The sequence below is a fragment of the Lissotriton helveticus genome, chromosome 5_1 (assembly GCF_964261635.1).
Source record: "Lissotriton helveticus chromosome 5_1, aLisHel1.1, whole genome shotgun sequence".
Classification (NCBI taxonomy): Eukaryota; Metazoa; Chordata; class Amphibia; order Caudata; family Salamandridae; genus Lissotriton; species Lissotriton helveticus.
This window is the reverse complement of record NC_136065.1, coordinates 431,770,012-431,792,777: the sequence shown is the minus strand read 5'-3', so window position 1 is coordinate 431,792,777 and position 22,766 is coordinate 431,770,012.

Below are 22,766 nucleotides of genomic sequence, written 5' to 3'. Positions count from 1 at the left end.
GATATGGCGAACACCTAGAACAGAAATATATAAAACATACATTCCCACCCACATAAAACAACACATAAACAACTACTAACATTAGCATTAACATTATATTCCTACTACATATACTTTAAACATAGATATAGTAACTCTCCAAACAAGCCTAAAACAAGCTAAAACTACGAGTAGCTGCCACACGTAAATAAACGATCTCAAAAACGTTAATACTACTCACTTACATCTAACAACAGTAAATAGTACCAGACTACTCTCAAAAACACATTAAAACACACATAAAACATATAAAACAAACCGTACCTTAAGCGACGTTAAGTCTCTCCCAACCGCGAGCTGCTCTCCATCCAAATGACACAAAACGACCTAACCCGGTTACAAAATAAAAGACCCAAAAGTAACAAAATAGTCCAATATAACAAAGATATTAATAAATCTTTCTAAAATCACCTTAAATATTTAGAAAATCACTACTATATTTTATAAATTGTTTATTTCTTCCTTGTATTAAATAATTGTGAAATTTGTAGTAAAACTGTACAAATAAATATTATAAAGTACCTAATATTTATGTAGAATGTATTTAAAATATAATAAAATGTTACAAAATGTTGTGATATCCAATTTCTGTTTGTATATAAAGAAACCTATGTTGGAAAAAAATTGTATACAAATATATTGTTTAAAAAAATAATATTAATATTTTAAATATTAATATTAATGTTAAAATTGTATGTACTAACAACATGTGTAAGAATATAAAAATGTGATATAACATTTAACAATAGTATATTTTTTCTTATTATTTACAATAAAACTAGCTTTTGTATTAATGTCTTTGTGTTAAAAATATACATTTTTCACAAATGTAAATAATATAATTTGAAAATTATTATCTCTGCAAAATATACAATACCTAATAAATTTATATAGTTGAAACAAAAATTAAGATTTTTCTGTGTTTTTACTATTATGATCTCAAAAAACATATTATTTCCCATACACACAAAATATATATATTGATTTATATACATAAATAAACAACTCTTCCCACACTAATCCACATAAATATCAAGTAGTTGCTGGACACTATGTAAATATAATTTACTATTTCAACTCCAGTCTACATAAAATTGAAGTAGGTGCTGGACACAAAGTAAATATAATTTACTATTCCCACTCCAGTGTACATAAAATTGAAGTAGGTGCTGGACACTAATTAAATATAATTTACTATTCCAACTCCAGTCTACATAAAATTGAAGTAGGTGCTGGACACTAATTAAATATAATTTACTATTCCCACTCCAGTCTACATAAAATTGAAGTAGGTACTGGACACTAATTAAATATAATTTACTATTCCCACTCCAGTCTACACACAATTGAAGTAGGTGCTGGGCACTAATTAAATATAATTTACTATTCCCACTCCAGTCTACATACAATTGAAGTAGATGCTGGACACTAATTAAATATAATGTATTATTCCCACTCCAGTCTACATACAATTGAAGTAGATGCTGTACACTAATTAAATATAATTTACTATTCCAACTCCAGTCTACATAAAATTGAAGTAGGTGCTGGACACTAATTAAATATAATGTATTATTCCCACTCCAGTCTACATAAAATTGAAGTAGGTGCTGTACACTAATTAAATATAATTTACTATTCCAACTCCAGTCTACATAAAATTGAAGTAGGTGCTGGACACTAATTAAATATAATTTACTATTCCAACTCCAGTCTACATAAAATTGAAGTAGGTGCTGGACACTAATTAAATATAATTTACTATTCGCACTCCAGTCTACATAAAATTGAAGTAGGTGCTGGACACTAATGAAATATAATTTACTATTCCCACTCCAGTCTACATACAATTGAAGTAGGTGCTGGACACTAATTAAATATAATTTACTATTCCCACTCCAGTCTACATACAATTGAAGTAGGTGCTGGACACTAATGAAATATAATTTACTATTCCCACTCCAGTCTACATACAATTGAAGTAGGTGCTGGACACTAATGAAATATAATTTACTATTCCCACTCCAGTCTACATACAATTGAAGTACTCTGTCATTTCCCTTCTAGGAGCAAGTTGAGGGACGTCACTTATTAATTGAGCACTGCACTGACCCCCCAAGGCTCCCATCTTATGAAGAGAAACACTCTACCACGTTAAGATAAGATACTCACCTTCACTTTTTTTGATAATGATCTATTGGGACTCAAAAAAACTTTTCTTGTATTGCACCCTGCACTCTATTTTCTGTGTAGGAACAATCTGTGACAGACCTAGAATTTTTACTTTTACTTTAAACCTTTTGTAGAGACTGGTTTTTTCACCCTAAGACTGATTATGGGTGGGTCATCGCTGTCGGGCACTAGACCGAGTAAATAATTTTGAATTCTCCGCGGGAATATGTATCAAGAAAAAGCATTGTTACATGTACTCTCATCCCGGTTTCCCACCTGTGTTTTCCTTATTTAAATTTACTGGATTACTGGTTGGTCCATTCCTTACGTGGAATTGATCGTGATACCCTGTTCCAAAATGGCGGACATATACGAGCAATGATGTTTACTGTTCATTATTTCTTACATTCACTGCCTAATTAACTGTGGTTTTTCTTTTCATTTTACTTATGTTTAGAGATTATGACCAATAGACCAGCCTGTCTACATAGGTACATACAGTTTCCATGTACTATATTGTGTTTACATAGAGACACACGGAGGTATTGACATTTATTAATGGCCGCCGTTGTAACATGACGTGTATGTACTTCTTTTATCTTTACTATTACCTATTGGGAAGTCTGTACTTAAATGTGTTCCTCACGAATTGAGGTTAACGTGTGAGCAAGGCACTTCGGTGTTGAAACGCGTAGCGTTATTTTGGAAAATAAACGCAACTAGCTGTACGTCTTCTGAGTGCGTGTGGTGCTTAATCTGCAAAACTTGGCTCATATATATATATATATATATATGTATATATATATATATATATGAACAGCGTGTCCGCTCTCAGGAGGATTTATCGTTTCTTGCCTGACTGTATTGCACATACCCACTGGGGAAATATTAACATTTTGCAGGACTGAACGGCGCCCACTGTGGTTTAATACAGAGCTAACTACATGTACCAGAATACTCTCGAGCATACGCCCACTGGGGCGGGATATTTATTTGCTCAGGTGCTTTGCTCGTGCTGTTGAGTTTCTGTGCCAGTGATCAAGGGCGAGCCACGCCAGAAACGCGTCTGGCATTTCATTTGTGTGCTGAGCCAGGCTGTTGAAAATCCTTGGAATGAATGGTTTAACACGCTGTGAGCAGGCTTCGTTATTTGGAAGCAACTCTTCTGGCTTTTATATATATATATATATATATATATATATATATATATATATATATATATATATATATATATATATATATGAATCACTGACATAATATCGAAAGACACAATATCGTGATACAAAAATATCGGCACATATATATCGAAAGCATTAATATCGACATATCGATACACATAAACACCGATATCAATAATATCGACTACATACATATCGAAGGTAATAAATATCGATCACATTAAAATGTATATACCAGTACAAAAATATTGAAATCACAAATATCGTCAACAATAATATCGTCTAATTAAATATATCGAATATTTATTTTTATATATATAAATACTTTCCAACTAAAAAATGTCTTCTTGGCAATAAAATACACACCTCTCATTTATATATATTTTTTTACACATTTTTGTAAACTCTAAAACATATATTATTTATAAAATATATTACCAACACTTTTATATAAATTTATTTTTCCTTTCTTTTAAAGATAAATAATTTGCATTTGCTTTATCTAACAACACGCAACTCACAACAGAAATTCAAAAATATAAACTAACCAATAAACACACAGATTTACTAATATAACCAATAGCAAACTAATTGCTAATTACAATCCTCTATATAAACAATTACCCACTAAACACAAACCACATGCTAAAACAAACAAAAGGAGATACATCTGTGGATGAATTGCACTACACCGACAAGAACAGCCAAATTTACTGGATAAATTAATGGATTTCAAGTAAGTAACTCTAATAAACTAAATATAAGTAACTGCTAAAATGTTAATTTATTACTAAAAATTCACTTTTCCTTTTCTGGAACAACTACAGAATACTCTACTAATGAATAACAGACAACTGATTTCTGAAAACAAAGAAACTACTAAAAATGTACATATTATATCAATATTAAGTAAATGGTTAAATCTTTTAAATAAAATACAAGTAATAATGAGTAATTCCAAATCTTTTTTATTTCTCTCCTAACGCTACAGAAAACTCTACTAACAAATACAAGACTACACAACAAAAAAAAAAGGTACACCCCGAGACGCACCCACGGACCCTTCAGCTGCCACGCCTGCAAGTTCACCTGCAACCGGACCTGCCTCGCACCAGCACCCGTCAAGCCGACCACCAGCAGCATCCACCTCAAGTGCATCCTGCTCAACACCCGCTCCGTCCACAGACACACCATCGAACTCTGGAACCTCCTCGACACCACAGCTCCTGACGTCGCCTTCCTCACGGAAACCTGGATGAACGACTCCTCAGCGCCCGACATCGCCATCGCCATCCCAGAGGGATACAAGATCACCCGGAGAGATCGCGTCAACCAGACTGGAGGAGGCATCGCCATCATCCACAGGGACACCATCCACATCACGACCAACACCGACGACACCCTGACTACCGCCGAACACCTACACTTCCAGATCCGCACCGACCCGAAGACCACCCTCAGAGGCACCCTGATCTACCGACCCCCGGGACCACGCACACAATTCAGCGAGGACATCGCCGACTTCGTCAGCCCGCATGCCCTCCCCTCCGCTGACTACATCCTCCTGGGGGACATCAACTTCCACCTGGAGAACAACAACGAACGCAACACCATCACCCTGCTCGACAACCTCGCCAACCTTGGACTCAAGCAGCTGGTGTCCACCCCCACCCACCTCGCCGGACACACGCTCGACGCCATCTTCTCATCCAGCAAAGACATCGCCTTCAGCCACGCCACGGGACTCCACTGGACAGACCACAGCTGCGTCCACTTCACCTTCAGAAGAACGACGATCCACCACCACCAGCAACAGGTTGCTCGAAGAAGCTGGAACAAGATCACAGCCGACCAGCTCGCCGCTTCCCTGAGACAGCACCCTCCCGCCAGCTCAGCGAACCCAAGCCAAGCCGCCGACAACCTCACGAAGTGGATCAACAACTGCGCGGACGAACTCGCCGCACTGAGGACCCCGCCCAGCAGACCCGGCAGCAAGAAGGCCCCATGGTTCACCGACGAACTCAAGAGCTCCAAGAAGAACTCAAGAGCCCTCGAGAAAGCCTGGAGAAGGGAACCAACACCGGACAACATGACCACCCTCAAGCTTGCCACCCGGAAGCACCACCAACTAATCCGCACCACCAAGAAAACTGCATTCAAGGACCGGCTGGACAACTGCAAGGAACTCTTCAACATCGTGAAAGAGCTCTCCAACCCCAACGCCAGAAACATCACCCCATCGCAAGACCTCTGCAACTCCCTCGCCTCCTACTTCCACAACAAGATCGCGGACATACACAACAGCTTCAGCACTCAACCGACGCACGCCACGACCGAACCACCGCCCCCCACCACCACCCTCCGTGCCTGGACCCCGATCAGCACCGAAGACACCGTCCGCATGATGAACTCCATCCACTCCGGATCTCCGACCGACCCCTGCCCTCACTACGTCTTCAACAAGGCCGACGCTGTCATCGCACCCCACCTACGGGACATCATCAACACCTCCTTCAACACCGCCACATTCCCGGAGAGCTGGAAGCACGCCGAACTCAGCGCCCTTCTAAAGAAACCTACAGCAGACCCCACCGAACTCAAGAATTACCGCCCCATCTCGCTCCTCCCGTTTCCAGTCAAAATCATCGAGAAGACCGTCAACAAACAGCTGGCCGCCTTTCTCGAGACGAATGGATCCCTCGACCCCTCACAGTCTGGCTTCCGAGCCAACCACAGCACCGAGACCGCCCTCATCGCTGCCACCGATGACATCCGAGCCCTGATGGACAACGGAGAAACAGCGGCCCTCATCCTCCTAGACCTCTCCGCGGCATTCGACACTGTCTGCCACCGCACCCTAGTTCAGCGCCTCAGCAACGTCGGAATCCAGGAGAAGGCACTGGAATGGATCATCTCCTTCCTAGACGGAAGAACACAGAGAGTCCGTCTACCACCGTACAAGTCAGAGGCCACCGAAGTCATCTGCGGCGTCCCTCAAGGATCCTCGCTGAGCCCCACCCTCTTCAACGTCTACATGAGCCCCCTCGCGGCCATCGTACGCCAACACAACCTCAACATCATCTCCTACGCTGACGACACCCAGCTGATCCTCTCCCTGACCAACGACCCCGCCGCCGCCAGAGCCAACCTTCACGAAGGGATGAAAGAAGTAGCCGAGTGGATGACGACCAGCCGCCTGAAACTGAACTCAGACAAGACGGAAGACCTCATCCTGGGCTCCTCGCCCTCCGCCTGGGACGACTCCTGGTGGCCCCCCGCCCTGGGCACCGCACCCAAACCGACAGACCACGCACGCAACCTGGGCTTCATACTGGACTCCTCCCTCTCCATGACCAGACAAGTCAACGCCGTCTCCTCGTCATGCTTCAACATCCTACGCATGCTACGGAAGATCTTCCGGTGGATCCCCACCGATACCAGGAAGATGGTCACCCAGGCCCTCGTCACCAGCCGACTGGACTACGGCAACGCCCTCTACGCCGGAACCACCGCCAAGCTCCAGAAGATACTCCAGCGGATCCAGAACACCTCAGCCAGACTCATCCTCGACATCCCACGACACAGCCACATCTCCGGACATCTGAGAGACCTGCATTGGCTCCCCGTCAACAAAAGAATCACCTTCCGTCTCCTCACCCACGCACACAAAGCCCTACACGATCAAGGCCCGAGCTACCTCTACAACCGCATCAACTTCTACGCTCCCAAACGCCATCTCCGATCAGCCAGACACGCCCCCGCCGCCGTCCCCCGCATCCGAAGAACGACAACAGGAGGAAGGTCCTTCTCCTACCAGGCCGCCAAGACCTGGAACTCCATCCCGACCGACCTGTGCCTGACCCAAGACCACCTCTCCTTCAGGAAGAAGCTCAAGACCTGGCTGTTCAAGCAGTAGCAGCACCCCCCCCCCCAAGCGCCTTGAGACCCTCCGGGTAAGTAGTGCGCTCTATAAATGTCTTTGATTGATTGATTGATTGATTGATTAAGTATAGTTAAACACTAAATTAACGGCTAAAATCCTAAATTATGAGCACATGTTCTAAATATTTATACATATCTCCTTTTTATTTTCTACTACCACTACAGAAAACTCTACAGACAAAAACAGAGAAGAAAATCCGAAAAATAAAGATACAACAAACTAAGTAAGTATATTCAAATACTAAAGAAACTGGTAAAATGTAACAAGTAAAAACACACGTTGACATTTCTAACATATATCTAATTTTAATTTTCAGATACCACTACAGAAGACTAGACTAAAAAAGAACAGACAACAAAACTCCTAATTTATAATTAAAGCTAACAAAGTAAGTATCCAAACACTAAAGTAACTGGTAAAAATCACAAAACATAGCACATGTTCTAATTATTTACAAATTTCTACTTTTTATTTTCTCCTAACACTACAGAAAACTCTACTGACAAAATACAGAAATCAAAAATCCGAATACCAAAGATACAACTAACTAAGTAAGTATATTCAAACACTAAAGTAACTGTTAAATGTTAGAACCATAAACACATGTTTACATTTCTAACACATATTTACTTTTTATTTTCAGATACCACTACAGAATACTCTGCTAAGAAAGAACAGACAACTCTACTCCAAAATTCTATGTAGAACTAACAAAGTAAGTATATTCACAATTTAAAAAAAAATCCTAGACTTATTAGCAGCCAATTATATAGCAAAAGTTGGCACTGAAACTCAAACTATATACAAAATCAAGCAATAACATTTACATTTATTTTTTCCTAACAGATCAACGAAAATCAGAAAACACAGTCCACAATTAAAGAATAAAGCATATCAAAATATTTCACAGATTTCGAAAACATGTAAGTATATACAATACAATTGTTTACTTAATTAAATTTATACACAAACATTACCTTTTAAATAACTATTAAATATATCTCTTGTAGATTTACAAACTAGGAAATGACTGAAGGAGCAGAATTTGTAACCAGCCAGAAAGGAAAGCTATTACTGTGCTACATGGGTTACACTTATACCCAAGAGAAACAATTTGGGATGAAAGTAAATTGGAACTGTTGCAAATATTATTCCAACAAGTGTTATGGAAGGGCAACAACTAGAGAAGCAACTGTACTTTATACTAGGGAACATTACCACCCACCAAACATAACAGAAATAGAAGTTAGAACAGCATTAGAAAACATAAAAGAGGCAAGCACAGGTTCCCAAAAACCAACCAGCGTCATATTAAAAGAAGAAATTCCCAAAATTCCAAAAACAGCAACAACACAGATGCCAAATATTCTTGCACTAAAAAGAACTATAGCACGAACAAAAAGAACTACTACTACTACCACACCACCTCCAAGAACATATAGTGATATAAGTTTAAATGCCAACCAAATTATAACTTTAAACAAACTACCATTTATCATTTACGACAATGAAAGCAATGATAAAAGACTTATAATTTTTGGAACAAATATGAACCTAATAAAACTTCAGCAAAGCCAATATTGGATGATGGATGGGACTTTTAACATCTGTCCCAAACCTTTCTTCCAATTATACACTATACATGGCCTATATCAAAACTGCAACATACCTCTGCTTTATGCACTACTACCAAATAAAACTAATTCCACATATATGGAATTATTAAATATAATCAAACAAAAAACTAATGACTATTCCCCTGAAAAAATAATCCTAGATTTTGAGCAAGCAATGCTTTCAAGCATCTTAAAAATACACCCCCATACCTGCATTCAAGGCTGCTACTACCATTTAAACCAGTGTCTATGGAGACATCTACAAAAGACAACCTTAAGCATAGAATATGCAACAAACTCATCTTTTGCTAATCAAATAAAAAAACTCATAGCACTGGCTTATGTTCCTGAAACAGACGTAGCAGAACACTACAACATTCTAATAGATAGCACCTTTTATAAACAAAATGAAGCAAAAGTGAGTCCTTTTTTGACTACTTTGAAGACACCTGGGTAGGCAGACTCCATATATCTGGCCACAGAAGAAACCCTAAATTCCTAATACCCTGGTGGAACGTTTACAGAAGCACCTTAAATGGTGAATCAAAAACAAACAACGCAGTTGAATGTTGGCACAATGCCTTTACACAATCAACTGGCAGAACTAAACCAAGTTTAGAAAAATTCATTAAATGCCTACAAAAAGAACAAAGCTACCAGGAGTTCCGAATGGAACAATCCATTACTGAACTAGTCCCTAAAACATCTAAACAAAACAAGCAAATGCACAAATACCTAGAACAACAAGTAAAGGTATATCCTAGTACAAAAGACATTGAATACCTAAACATAATTGCCAAAACACTACTCTAAATAAATCTGAACACCAAACAAGTCCCTAAAAATAAAACCTAAACAATCAAAATAACATTTAAATCTGTCTTGTCAAGACTCTTTAATGTATGCAATATATATAATATTTAATTACATATATATGCACACATTACTTACAATTAACAACAATAGAACAGAACTATAATAATTACTTTACCCACCCACAAAAAATAAAATAAAAACAACTTACCAAGAATTTTGCAAATCCAGTAAAATCCTTCTCCAACAAAATAATCCAAATAGTGAAAAGTTGACCCCAAAAAAAAATGAAAAAATACAACTGTACCAAAAATCGACAATCCATCCACCGAAGTTCCTTGCAAAAACTATAAAAATCCTGAAAATTGGTAAAATATAGAAAAAACGCTCCTAGAAAACCGAAAACTTTAAAGAAGTGTTTGAAATCCATTAGTTAATAAAACTAACCAACACTTCCTTAAAAAAAAAACGCTCCTTCCGATATGGCGAACACCTAGAACAGAAATATATAAAACATACATTCCCACCCACATAAAACAACACATAAACAACTACTAACATTAGCATTAACATTATATTCCTACTACATATACTTTAAACATAGATATAGTAACTCTCCAAACAAGCCTAAAACAAGCTAAAACTACGAGTAGCTGCCACACGTAAATAAACGATCTCAAAAACGTTAATACTACTCACTTACATCTAACAACAGTAAATAGTACCAGACTACTCTCAAAAACACATTAAAACACACATAAAACATATAAAACAAACCGTACCTTAAGCGACGTTAAGTCTCTCCCAACCGCGAGCTGCTCTCCATCCAAATGACACAAAACGACCTAACCCGGTTACAAAATAAAAGACCCAAAAGTAACAAAATAGTCCAATATAACAAAGATATTAATAAATCTTTCTAAAATCACCTTAAATATTTAGAAAATCACTACTATATTTTATAAATTGTTTATTTCTTCCTTGTATTAAATAATTGTGAAATTTGTAGTAAAACTGTACAAATAAATATTATAAAGTACCTAATATTTATGTAGAATGTATTTAAAATATAATAAAATGTTACAAAATGTTGTGATATCCAATTTCTGTTTGTATATAAAGAAACCTATGTTGGAAAAAAATTGTATACAAATATATTGTTTAAAAAAATAATATTAATATTTTAAATATTAATATTAATGTTAAAATTGTATGTACTAACAACATGTGTAAGAATATAAAAATGTGATATAACATTTAACAATAGTATATTTTTTTCTTATTATTTACAATAAAACTAGCTTTTGTATTAATGTCTTTGTGTTAAAAATATACATTTTTCACAAATGTAAATAATATAATTTGAAAATTATTATCTCTGCAAAATATACAATACCTAATAAATTTATATAGTTGAAACAAAAATTAAGATTTTTCTGTGTTTTTACTATTATGATCTCAAAAAACATATTATTTCCCATACACACAAAATATATATATTGATTTATATACATAAATAAACAACTCTTCCCACACTAATCCACATAAATATCAAGTAGTTACTGGACACTATGTAAATATAATTTACTATTTCAACTCCAGTCTACATAAAATTGAAGTAGGTGCTGGACACAAAGTAAATATAATTTACTATTCCCACTCCAGTGTACATAAAATTGAAGTAGGTGCTGGACACTAATTAAATATAATTTACTATTCCAACTCCAGTCTACATAAAATTGAAGTAGGTGCTGGACACTAATTAAATATAATTTACTATTCCCACTCCAGTCTACATAAAATTGAAGTAGGTACTGGACACTAATTAAATATAATTTACTATTCCCACTCCAGTCTACACACAATTGAAGTAGGTGCTGGGCACTAATTAAATATAATTTACTATTCCCACTCCAGTCTACATACAATTGAAGTAGATGCTGGACACTAATTAAATATAATGTATTATTCCCACTCCAGTCTACATACAATTGAAGTAGATGCTGTACACTAATTAAATATAATTTACTATTCCAACTCCAGTCTACATAAAATTGAAGTAGGTGCTGGACACTAATTAAATATAATGTATTATTCCCACTCCAGTCTACATAAAATTGAAGTAGGTGCTGTACACTAATTAAATATAATTTACTATTCCAACTCCAGTCTACATAAAATTGAAGTAGGTGCTGGACACTAATTAAATATAATTTACTATTCCAACTCCAGTCTACATAAAATTGAAGTAGGTGCTGGACACTAATTAAATATAATTTACTATTCGCACTCCAGTCTACATAAAATTGAAGTAGGTGCTGGACACTAATGAAATATAATTTACTATTCCCACTCCAGTCTACATACAATTGAAGTAGGTGCTGGACACTAATTAAATATAATTTACTATTCCCACTCCAGTCTACATACAATTGAAGTAGGTGCTGGACACTAATGAAATATAATTTACTATTCCCACTCCAGTCTACATACAATTGAAGTAGGTGCTGGACACTAATGAAATATAATTTACTATTCCCACTCCAGTCTACATACAATTGAAGTAGGCGCTGGACACTAATGAAATATAATTTACTATTCCAACTCCAATCTACATAAAATTGAAGTAGGTGCTGGACACTAATTAAACATAATTTACTATTCCAACTCCAGTCTACATAAAATTGAAGTAGGTGCTGGACACTAATTAAATATAATTTACTATTCCCACTCCAGTCTACATAAAATTAAAGTAGGTGCTGGACACTAATTAAATATAATTTACTATTCCCACTCCAGTATACATACAATTGAAGTAGGTGCTGGACACTAATTAAATATAATTTACTATTCCCACTCCAGTCTACATAAAATTGAAGTAGGTGCTGGACACAAAGTAAATATAATTTACTATTCCCACTCCAGTGTACATAAAATTGAAGTAGGTGCTGGACACTAATTAAATATAATTTACTATTCCAACTCCAGTCTACATAAAATTGAAGTAGGTGCTGGACACTAATTAAATATAATTTACTATTCCCACTCCAGTCTACATAAAATTGAAGTAGGTACTGGACACTAATTAAATATAATTTACTATTCCCACTCCAGTCTACACACAATTGAAGTAGGTGCTGGGCACTAATTAAATATAATTTACTATTCCCACTCCAGTCTACATACAATTGAAGTAGATGCTGGACACTAATTAAATATAATGTATTATTCCCACTCCAGTCTACATACAATTGAAGTAGATGCTGTACACTAATTAAATATAATTTACTATTCCAACTCCAGTCTACATAAAATTGAAGTAGGTGCTGGACACTAATTAAATATAATGTATTATTCCCACTCCAGTCTACATAAAATTGAAGTAGGTGCTGTACACTAATTAAATATAATTTACTATTCCAACTCCAGTCTACATAAAATTGAAGTAGGTGCTGGACACTAATTAAATATAATTTACTATTCCAACTCCAGTCTACATAAAATTGAAGTAGGTGCTGGACACTAATTAAATATAATTTACTATTCGCACTCCAGTCTACATAAAATTGAAGTAGGTGCTGGACACTAATGAAATATAATTTACTATTCCCACTCCAGTCTACATACAATTGAAGTAGGTGCTGGACACTAATTAAATATAATTTACTATTCCCACTCCAGTCTACATACAATTGAAGTAGGTGCTGGACACTAATGAAATATAATTTACTATTCCCACTCCAGTCTACATACAATTGAAGTAGGTGCTGGACACTAATGAAATATAATTTACTATTCCCACTCCAGTCTACATACAATTGAAGTAGGCGCTGGACACTAATGAAATATAATTTACTATTCCAACTCCAATCTACATAAAATTGAAGTAGGTGCTGGACACTAATTAAACATAATTTACTATTCCAACTCCAGTCTACATAAAATTGAAGTAGGTGCTGGACACTAATTAAAAATAATTTACTATTCCCACTCCAGTCTACATAAAATTAAAGTAGGTGCTGGACACTAATTAAATATAATTTACTATTCCCACTCCAGTATACATACAATTGAAGTAGGTGCTGGACACTAATTAAATATAATTTACTATTCCCACTCCAGTCTACATAAAATTGAAGTAGGTGCTGGACACTAATTAAATATAATTTACTGTTCCCACTCCAGTCTACATACAAGTGAAGTAGGTGCTGGACACTAATTAAATATAATTTACTATTCCCACTCCAGTCTACATAAAATTGAAGTAGGTGCTGGACACTAATTAAATATAATTTACTATTCCAACTCCAGTCTACATAAAATTGAAGTAGGTGCTGGACACTAATTAAATATAATTTACTATTCCCACTCCAGTCTACATAAAATTGAAGTAGATGCTGGACTCTAATTAAATATAATTTACTATTCCAACTCCAGTCTACATCAAATTGAAGTAGGTGCTGGACACTAATTAAATATAATTTACTATTCCAACTCCAGTCTACATAAAATTGAAGTAGGTGCTTGACACTAATTATATATAATTTACTATTCCCACTCCATTCTACATAAAATTGAAGTAGGTGCTGGACACTAATTAAATATAATTTACTATTCCCACTCCAGTCTACATACAATTGAAGTAGGTGCTGGACACTAATTAAATATAATTTAGTATTCCAACTCCAGTCTACATACAATTGAAGTAGGTGCTGGACACTAATTAAATATAATTGACTATTCCCACTCCAGTCTACATAAAATGGAATTAGGAGCTGGACACAAAAAAGTGTTATAATTGAATATTTTTTGAAAAAATATCCACAATAATCCCATTTGGAGCCAAAAATAAGCTACAAAATTATATCTATAAAAAATGTTATATAATTTTTCCACTTATTTGTTTTTTTAAAATATTAAAATATTTATAATTCAATTGAATCCCTAGGCTATTCCCCAAAAATGTAATTAACAACTACTACAAATATAAATGTTATATTTATTAATTTAGATTTTTGAACATCTAATTTAAATATTCGATATTGTTTTTTTTTAATATTTAAATATTTGCTATAAGATTTTTACATTTGTTATATATTAGTTTATGTAATATATAATTTTTTAACACTCCAGAAATGTTAATAAATTATTTATTTAAATTTTTTAATTTTGAAAAATGTAATGTCGATTTTTTAAATTTTTTTATTACAAGATGGTAAATATTTTTAAATATGTTTTTAAATTTGTTAAATATTAATGTATTTATTATATATTTTTTAAACACTCCTGACATTTTTATTATTTTTAAAATGTTTTTTTTTATTTTGAAATTTTTAATTTCGAATTTATTTTTAATTTTGATTTATAATTTGTCAATATTTGTAAATATATTTTTTCATTTATTAAATATTACTGTAATTATTATATATATTTTTAACACTCCAATTTTTTTTTAGATAATTTTAAATTTAAAATTTTAATTTGAAATTTAAAATTGCGCATTATTAAAAATGTTGATTTCTTTTATGCTAATATTTGTAATTAAATAGTTACATTTGGTAATTAATAATTTTTTTAACATATATTTTTAAAACACTCCCCACCCTTATCCCCTATAAACCCAATAACCCGCTCCTAAAAATATATATGTTTTTTTAATTATTATAATATTAAATGTATATTTATAATTTTTCAAAAACAACATTCACAGATTATACTACAATATTAGCATAAAATATACTTTTTAAACTATTATACGATATTTTTTCTAGTAGATATTTTGTCTTCCGATATATTTACTTTCGATATTATAATACACATACTAAATACGATATTTTTGTATACGATATTTTATTTTTCGATATATTTTACCTACGATATTTAATCTTCGATATTATGTCATGTCGATAGTAAAAAGTCAATATTATGTCTGATTACCTATATATTTATATATATATATATATATATATATATATATATATATATATATATATATATATATATATATATATATATATCCAAGAAAGAAGTGACTCAAACAGATAGATTTACCAAAGAACAAAAATATATTTCCACTACAACGTTTCAGCTTCCGCCTTCCTCATGTAGTTTAAAGATGGTAAGCTCAGTGGCTGCACAGATGACACAGCTGAATTTTCAAAAAGCATCATGAGTGAAGATTCCATTTGGAATGTGGAATCAATGCAGTTCTGAGAGTTCTTGAGATATGCAGTAATCAGGTTGTATTGTCAGTAATGTTCAGTCCATCTGGATACAATGATTTTAAACGGTACATCCAGAAGTTTTCCCTGGAGTCCAGTAGTTCTTCCTTTGAGACATGTTCCACTGGGAACATCTTCAAATCTGATAGTGAATGATCCACAGGGTTAAAATGATTGGCTACAGGCTGGTCAATTTTCTTATTAATTATTGCTGATTTGTGGTTCCTGAATCGTGTGCGGAGGTCATTCACTGTTTGGCCTACATATTGTTTTTTACAGCTCTGCCGTTGGCACTGAATCACATAAATAATGCATGTTGAGCGACATGTTAGATGCTGCCTTATTGCATAGGTTCTTCTGGTAACATAACTAGTAACTGATGATGTTTGTAAAAGGTATTCACACGTGATGCACCTTTTTTGAGTCACAGCAATGAACCCCTGCATTTGTTACAGCTTGCTTGAGTTCAGCTCTCACAATAAGAGATCGTAAATTTGGAGCTCTGCGGTAAGCAATGACTGGCGGTTTTGGAAAAACCTTTCGCAATTTTTCACCACCTCCCCAAAGCATCTTTTCAAATAAATGTGGGGGAGGTCTGTATGGCCTCCCTCACTGGCCTAGGGGCCACCACCTCCCCGAGGCATATATGTTTATAAATGGGGGGCCTCGTGGACACCCCAAGCAATGGGGACCACCACCTTCCCAGGTGCTTTATGTATAAACAAAGCGGGGGCATGGGATACCCCGCAGCCCACCTTCCCGGGGCTTACATTTAAATAATGCAGGTGGCTGCATGGACCCCCCCACAGCCACTGGACTGCCACCTACCTGAGGCTTTATCAAAAATTAATGCAGGGAGCTATGCGGCTCCCCTGCAGCCCCATTCACTACCACTTCACCGGGGCAACATTGAAGGAAGAAGGGGGACCATCCTGCCCCACTTCTGGAGCCATAGATGGCCCTGGGGGCTACCACCCCCCAGGTACCGGCTCAAACTATGTCCTGGGGTGCCCACCCTGGGACATAGTTCTTTGATATGACTTGGTGGGAGCTTTACTGCACCCGCCAAGCCATAGCAAACTGTGCTCCGCTTTCAGCAAGCAAAAGCATTTTTCTCTCGCTTGCTTAAAGTGGAGCACAATTGCTTTTACACACAGGGAGCTGCATGTTAGCAACTCCCCATGTTTAAAAGTAATGCCGGCACCCGCAGAATGCGGGGAGCCAGCAGGGCCTGCGGGGGGCCTGCAGGCTCACCCGCAGTCCCCATCAGTCGCAGTGGGTGCCCTGGGTGGGACCAGGGGACCCACAGTTTAGGCTGGGTCTGGCGGAAATGGTCCCCAGGGCCAAAATCGGCATGGGAGGAGGGCCATGTGGCCTCCCTCCCTTAATAATGTTTTTAAGAAAGAAGAAAAAATTAACAAAGAGCTGCCAGAGGCCTTGCCCCCTTACACTACCTCTCTGCAAACCCACCTCCTGGTACACAACTAGTTGGGGGATGAAGTTCCCTTAGCTGCAGAGGGTCCTCGGGAGCTGACAAGCCTCCTGTTACCTCCAGTAAATTCAAAACAGTGGGATTGCTGAGAGGACTTCAGCGCCCATGCGCCTTTTCTCCAGCACTCTGTAAACATACCTCCTGATGCACAGCTGGGTTATGAAGTTCCCTCGGCTCAAGAGGGTCCTTGGGACCCTACAACCCCTCCTGTTGTCTCCAGTAAGTGCCACAGAGAGCCATTGCTGAAAGGACTTTCTCCACCACTCTGCAAAGATGCCTTCAGACACACTGCTGGCTGGAAGATGACGACCTCTTGGATGCTGAGGGTTTTAGGGGCCTAAAAGCCTTCCTGTTACCTCCAGTAAGTCTGACACAGCAGAATTCCTGTGAGCTGTTTGGAGGCTCTACCCTCCTTCTTCACCACTCTGCAAATGTGACTACCAGTTCAAAACCATAGAAATTCACTTAAAAAATGGTTACAGGGACCTTATAGTTAGGAAATAGATTTTAAAAAACCTTAGAAATTCACTAATATAAACAAAAATTACAGTGAAATTTGGCAGGTATTGTTACCTGAGCTAAGTATAACTTATGCCCCCGCAATGCACTGCTTATGACCTCACATAGTACATCACTCATGACATGGTCAGTAACATCACTGATGATATTACTGATGACATGTCAAATGATATCACTGATGACATTACCAATGAAATCAACCACAGAACCACTCACACAGTGACTCACACCCCCATACAACATCTCATAGGCCCACTCACACACTACCACTCACATACCCATTTGCACATCTATATAGTACTCACACACCCATTCTCTCCTTGATAGACCCCTCATTCACCCAGTCATCTCTCTTGTGAAGACACTCACACAACCATTAACTCATTCATACAGCTACTCATATAACCAGTCCCTCACCCACACAGCCAGTCACATAACCACACTCTCACCTATACACCTACTCACACATCCACTGATTTTCCTACAAAGTCACTCAAACACCCACTCACTCACTCGATCAGTTACTCAACATAGCTACTCACTCAGCCATACACGCCCACACACACTCAGTCATATACCCACACAACCACATACACAACCATTTACAACATCTGATCCATACAGGTACTCACACGTCTGCTTACTCACACATGCAGACATTCACACAGACACCTACTTTCCAATACAGCCACTCACACACTAACTCACTTAAGGAAACAACTGCTCAAACAGCCACTCAGTCACCCATACAACCACTTATGCGCCTAGTCACTTATTCATACAGCCATTCAGACACCCACTCACTCACCCATACAGCCAGTAATATATCCACACACTCAGTATACACCTACTCAGACATCTACTTATTTTCCTACAAAGTCACCCAAACACCCACTCACTCACCTAATCAGCTACTCAACATAGCCACTCACTCAGCCATTCAAGCCCTCACACACTCACTCACACACCCACACAACCACATACATACCCATTCACACATCCGATCTATACAGGCACTCACACATCCGCTTATTCACCCATACAGACACTTATTCTCCAATACAGCCACTCACACACTAACTCACTTAAGGAAACAACCACTCAAATAGCCATTCAGTCACCCATACAGCCAATTACATACCTAGTCACTCACTCATACAGCAATTCAGACATCCACTCACGTACCCATACAGTCACTAACTCATACAGCCATTCAGACACCCACTCACTCACCCATACAGTCACTACAGACCCACTTACCCACCCACAGAGCCACTCACACTGCTACTCACTCACCCATACAGCCCCTGACACACCCACTTACTCACCAATACAGCCACTCACACAGCATCTCTCACCTACACAGCGCCTACAGCACTCAGATATATACCCATACAGCCACTGACACACTCATACCAACAAGGATACATACAGTCACTAACTCATACAGCCATTCAGACACCCACTCACTCACCCATACAGTCACTACAGACCCACTTACCCACCCACAGAGCCACTCACACTGCTACTCACTCCCCCATACAGCCCCTGACACACCCACTTACTCACCAATACAGCCACTCACACAGCATCTCTCTCACCCACACAGCGCCTACAGCACTCAGATATATACCCATACAGCCACTGACATGCTCATACCAACAAGGATACATACAGTCACCAAACCACTCACATAATATATTTTAGAAGTGGTGTCACTAATTAATAGTATACCTAGGATACTAATTTCACTTTTGTAGTACCTTAGTATATATGTTTAACAATCAAAAACTCTTACAGAATACTTACACTCACTGAATGATGTCATCTGTGACGTCATCAGTGATGTTATGGGTGATGTCACTGACCATGCCATGAGGGATGTAATATGTGAGGTCATAAGCAGTGCTTTGCAGGTTTGTTAGTCATACTTAGCTCAGGTAAACATAATTGCCAAATTTAATTGGATTGTACGAGTGGAATACAAAGTTTTCCAGCATTCGCAACAAGAATTTTAGATTCTATTAAGGACATGGAGGGGAAGATTATGCTTCTCAATTTCTTTACTACTCAAACAGCAGCAAATGAAAAAACAGTAAATATGTAAAACTCTACATATCCCATAAGGCTTTGAGCCATGCCTCCTCCAACAACCAATCAAACATGTCTTGAGTGTAGAAAATAGCGAGGCACCATCTTGACTGCCTCTTTCTTTGCAATTAGCAGTCTTAATAGTCCAATAAACCAATAATTAACAGTTCTGACTCTCAACAGAGAGCAAATCCAAAATGAGTCTCGGACGAGACAACTATCCATCAAGAGCGCCAGCTTCCTTGTCACGAGAAAAAGCAGATTCAGCTCTGTTTGGAATCTGTTCCTGAAAGTAGAAACAAGTTTGAGAACACGGAACCACAAATATGGTATCAGGGTAGGGCAAAAACATACAATCTTATGCATCATTAAACAACAGGACAGTTGTAAATCTTACCTGTCCCAACGGATGGGATAATCCTCACCTCTGTGTCCTTAATAGAATCTAAAATTCTTGTCGTGAATGCTTGAACATTTTGTATTCTATGGCAGGACCGGAGGCTCAGATTATGCTGGTTCAAAGCTGACCAACTCAACAGAAGAAACATGAGCAATGGGTTTATAATGAAAATATTTTAAACATTGAATCTGAAGACCATTCTTCAGCTTTCAAAATGTCTTGTAAACAAGAACCCATAATAAAGGCCTTAGAGGCCATACCGCCTCTTGTGGAATGCGTACCATGCACAGAAATATCTATACCAGCATCAGCCATCACCCACCTAACCCAACATGCCAGAGTGGCTTCTGTGACAGGGTGAAATGGTTTCTGGATTGCCAAGAGTAACTGACCCAGAGGGTCCAATCTGTGAGCTAAAGTACGTTCTTCATACACTTTTAAGCATTTCAAAACACATAATTTCTCATTATGAGGAAAAGCAGGATACTCAACTGAACAAGACATCGTTTTAGTTCTTCTAGAGATGGTGAAAGAAACACCTTGGGGAGAGAAAACCCTTCCTGCCAAATCTAGAGCATGAACTTCAGACACTATACGACAGGAAATAAGACACAACAACATAGTGAGTTTTGCAGATAATTGCTTTAAAGATAAATCTTTAATGTCCGGCTACGATTCTAATAAAGAAAGAACTTTTGATACACCCCATAACATAGTGTATCTGGGTCTTGCGGGACAAACGACTCTGATGCCTTTTTAACAACTTACACCAACGGTTGCATTCCCACGGGTTGCATTCCCATGTGGTTATGTCCGGCCAATAAAGCCAACCTGAAATTATTTACTGACCTATAAGACAGACCTGATTCAGCACATTCAGACAAAAAACTTGGTATTTCCTTGTAATCAGATCCCACAGGATCCACCTGTCGTTGAAGGCACCAACCCATCCATCGCTTCCAGGATGCAGAATATCGCTTGCGGTGGATGGAGCCCACGCCTGCTGTATAAACCCGGCAGCTGCCGATTAAAGACCCTCAATTCGTTCATGTCGCCAGAGAGCATCCAAACCATGAGGGTTAACTGATTCTGGAGGACGAGAAGATGTGGGGAGCCCACTAGGTCTTTGAGCAGCATCGGGAACACAGGCAGTTGGAATGGCAGGTCCACTGACAACTCCAGTAGAGTCGGAAACCACAAGTGTGTCTTCCATAATTCCTCTGGGAGCCCCAGTGATGGAGAAATGCATCCGTTCCCAATGCCATTAGGACCGGTCTCCAGCAGTAGAAGTGGGGAAGCTGAGTATTGAAGCCAGAGACAAAGAGATCTATCAGGTAAGGGCCTCAAATACTCATGATCTCTAGAAACAGAGAAGGATTGAGTCTCCAGTCCCTCAGAAACCTGGTGTTCCAATCTTCCATCTGATTGCTCTTGCCGGGAATGTATTCCGCAACAATCCTGATCTTCTGTGCCAGGCAGAAGTGCCAACACTCCCTTGCAATATTGGCCAAAAGTCGAGATTTCGTTCCTCCTAGGCGATTGATGTAGCGTACTGCTGACACATTGTCCATCCGCAGGAGGATGCAACAATTGCTCATCAATGGGGAGATCGATCTGATGGCAAACGATCCGGCTAACAACTCTGTTGTTGTGTATTTGATGTGTCATTTTAACTCTTCTGCAGACCACCGACCACCAGTGGCACAATCTCCGCATCTTGCGCACCAGCTCCATCGACTGGCATCCAACTCGATAATTACGTCGGGAGAGGCTCCGAAAATGGCCTTGCCATTCCAGGCCTCCATATGAGCTACCCACCATTGCAGCTCTTCTTGCGCGTCTGGAGACAGAGCGATCAGATGATATTACAAGAAAATTTTCTGTAGATAATAGATCTTGGGGGTTGTAAAGGAGAGGTCCTGGGAAGTTAGCTTGGATCAAGGACGTAAGGAGACCCACAATCCTCACCAGGGACCTCAAAGAGACCATCTGCTTCAGCAGAGTCATGTATATCTCCCTTTTTATGGATTTGATCTTGGGCTTCAGGAGACCAAAAGGGCATTCACTGAGTTGATTTGAAAACCTAGGAAGTCTACTTGTTGGGACGGGATAGTAATGGATTTTTTGGTATTGGTCACAAAACCGAACTCTTGTAACAGAGAGATCGTCCCTTGTAAATGAGTACACAACAGTGTGGAGTCCTGGGCCAGGAGAAGCATGTCGTCGAGATAAACGATCGTGTGGACCCCATCCCTCGAAGACGAGTGGTCACTGGCTTTAAC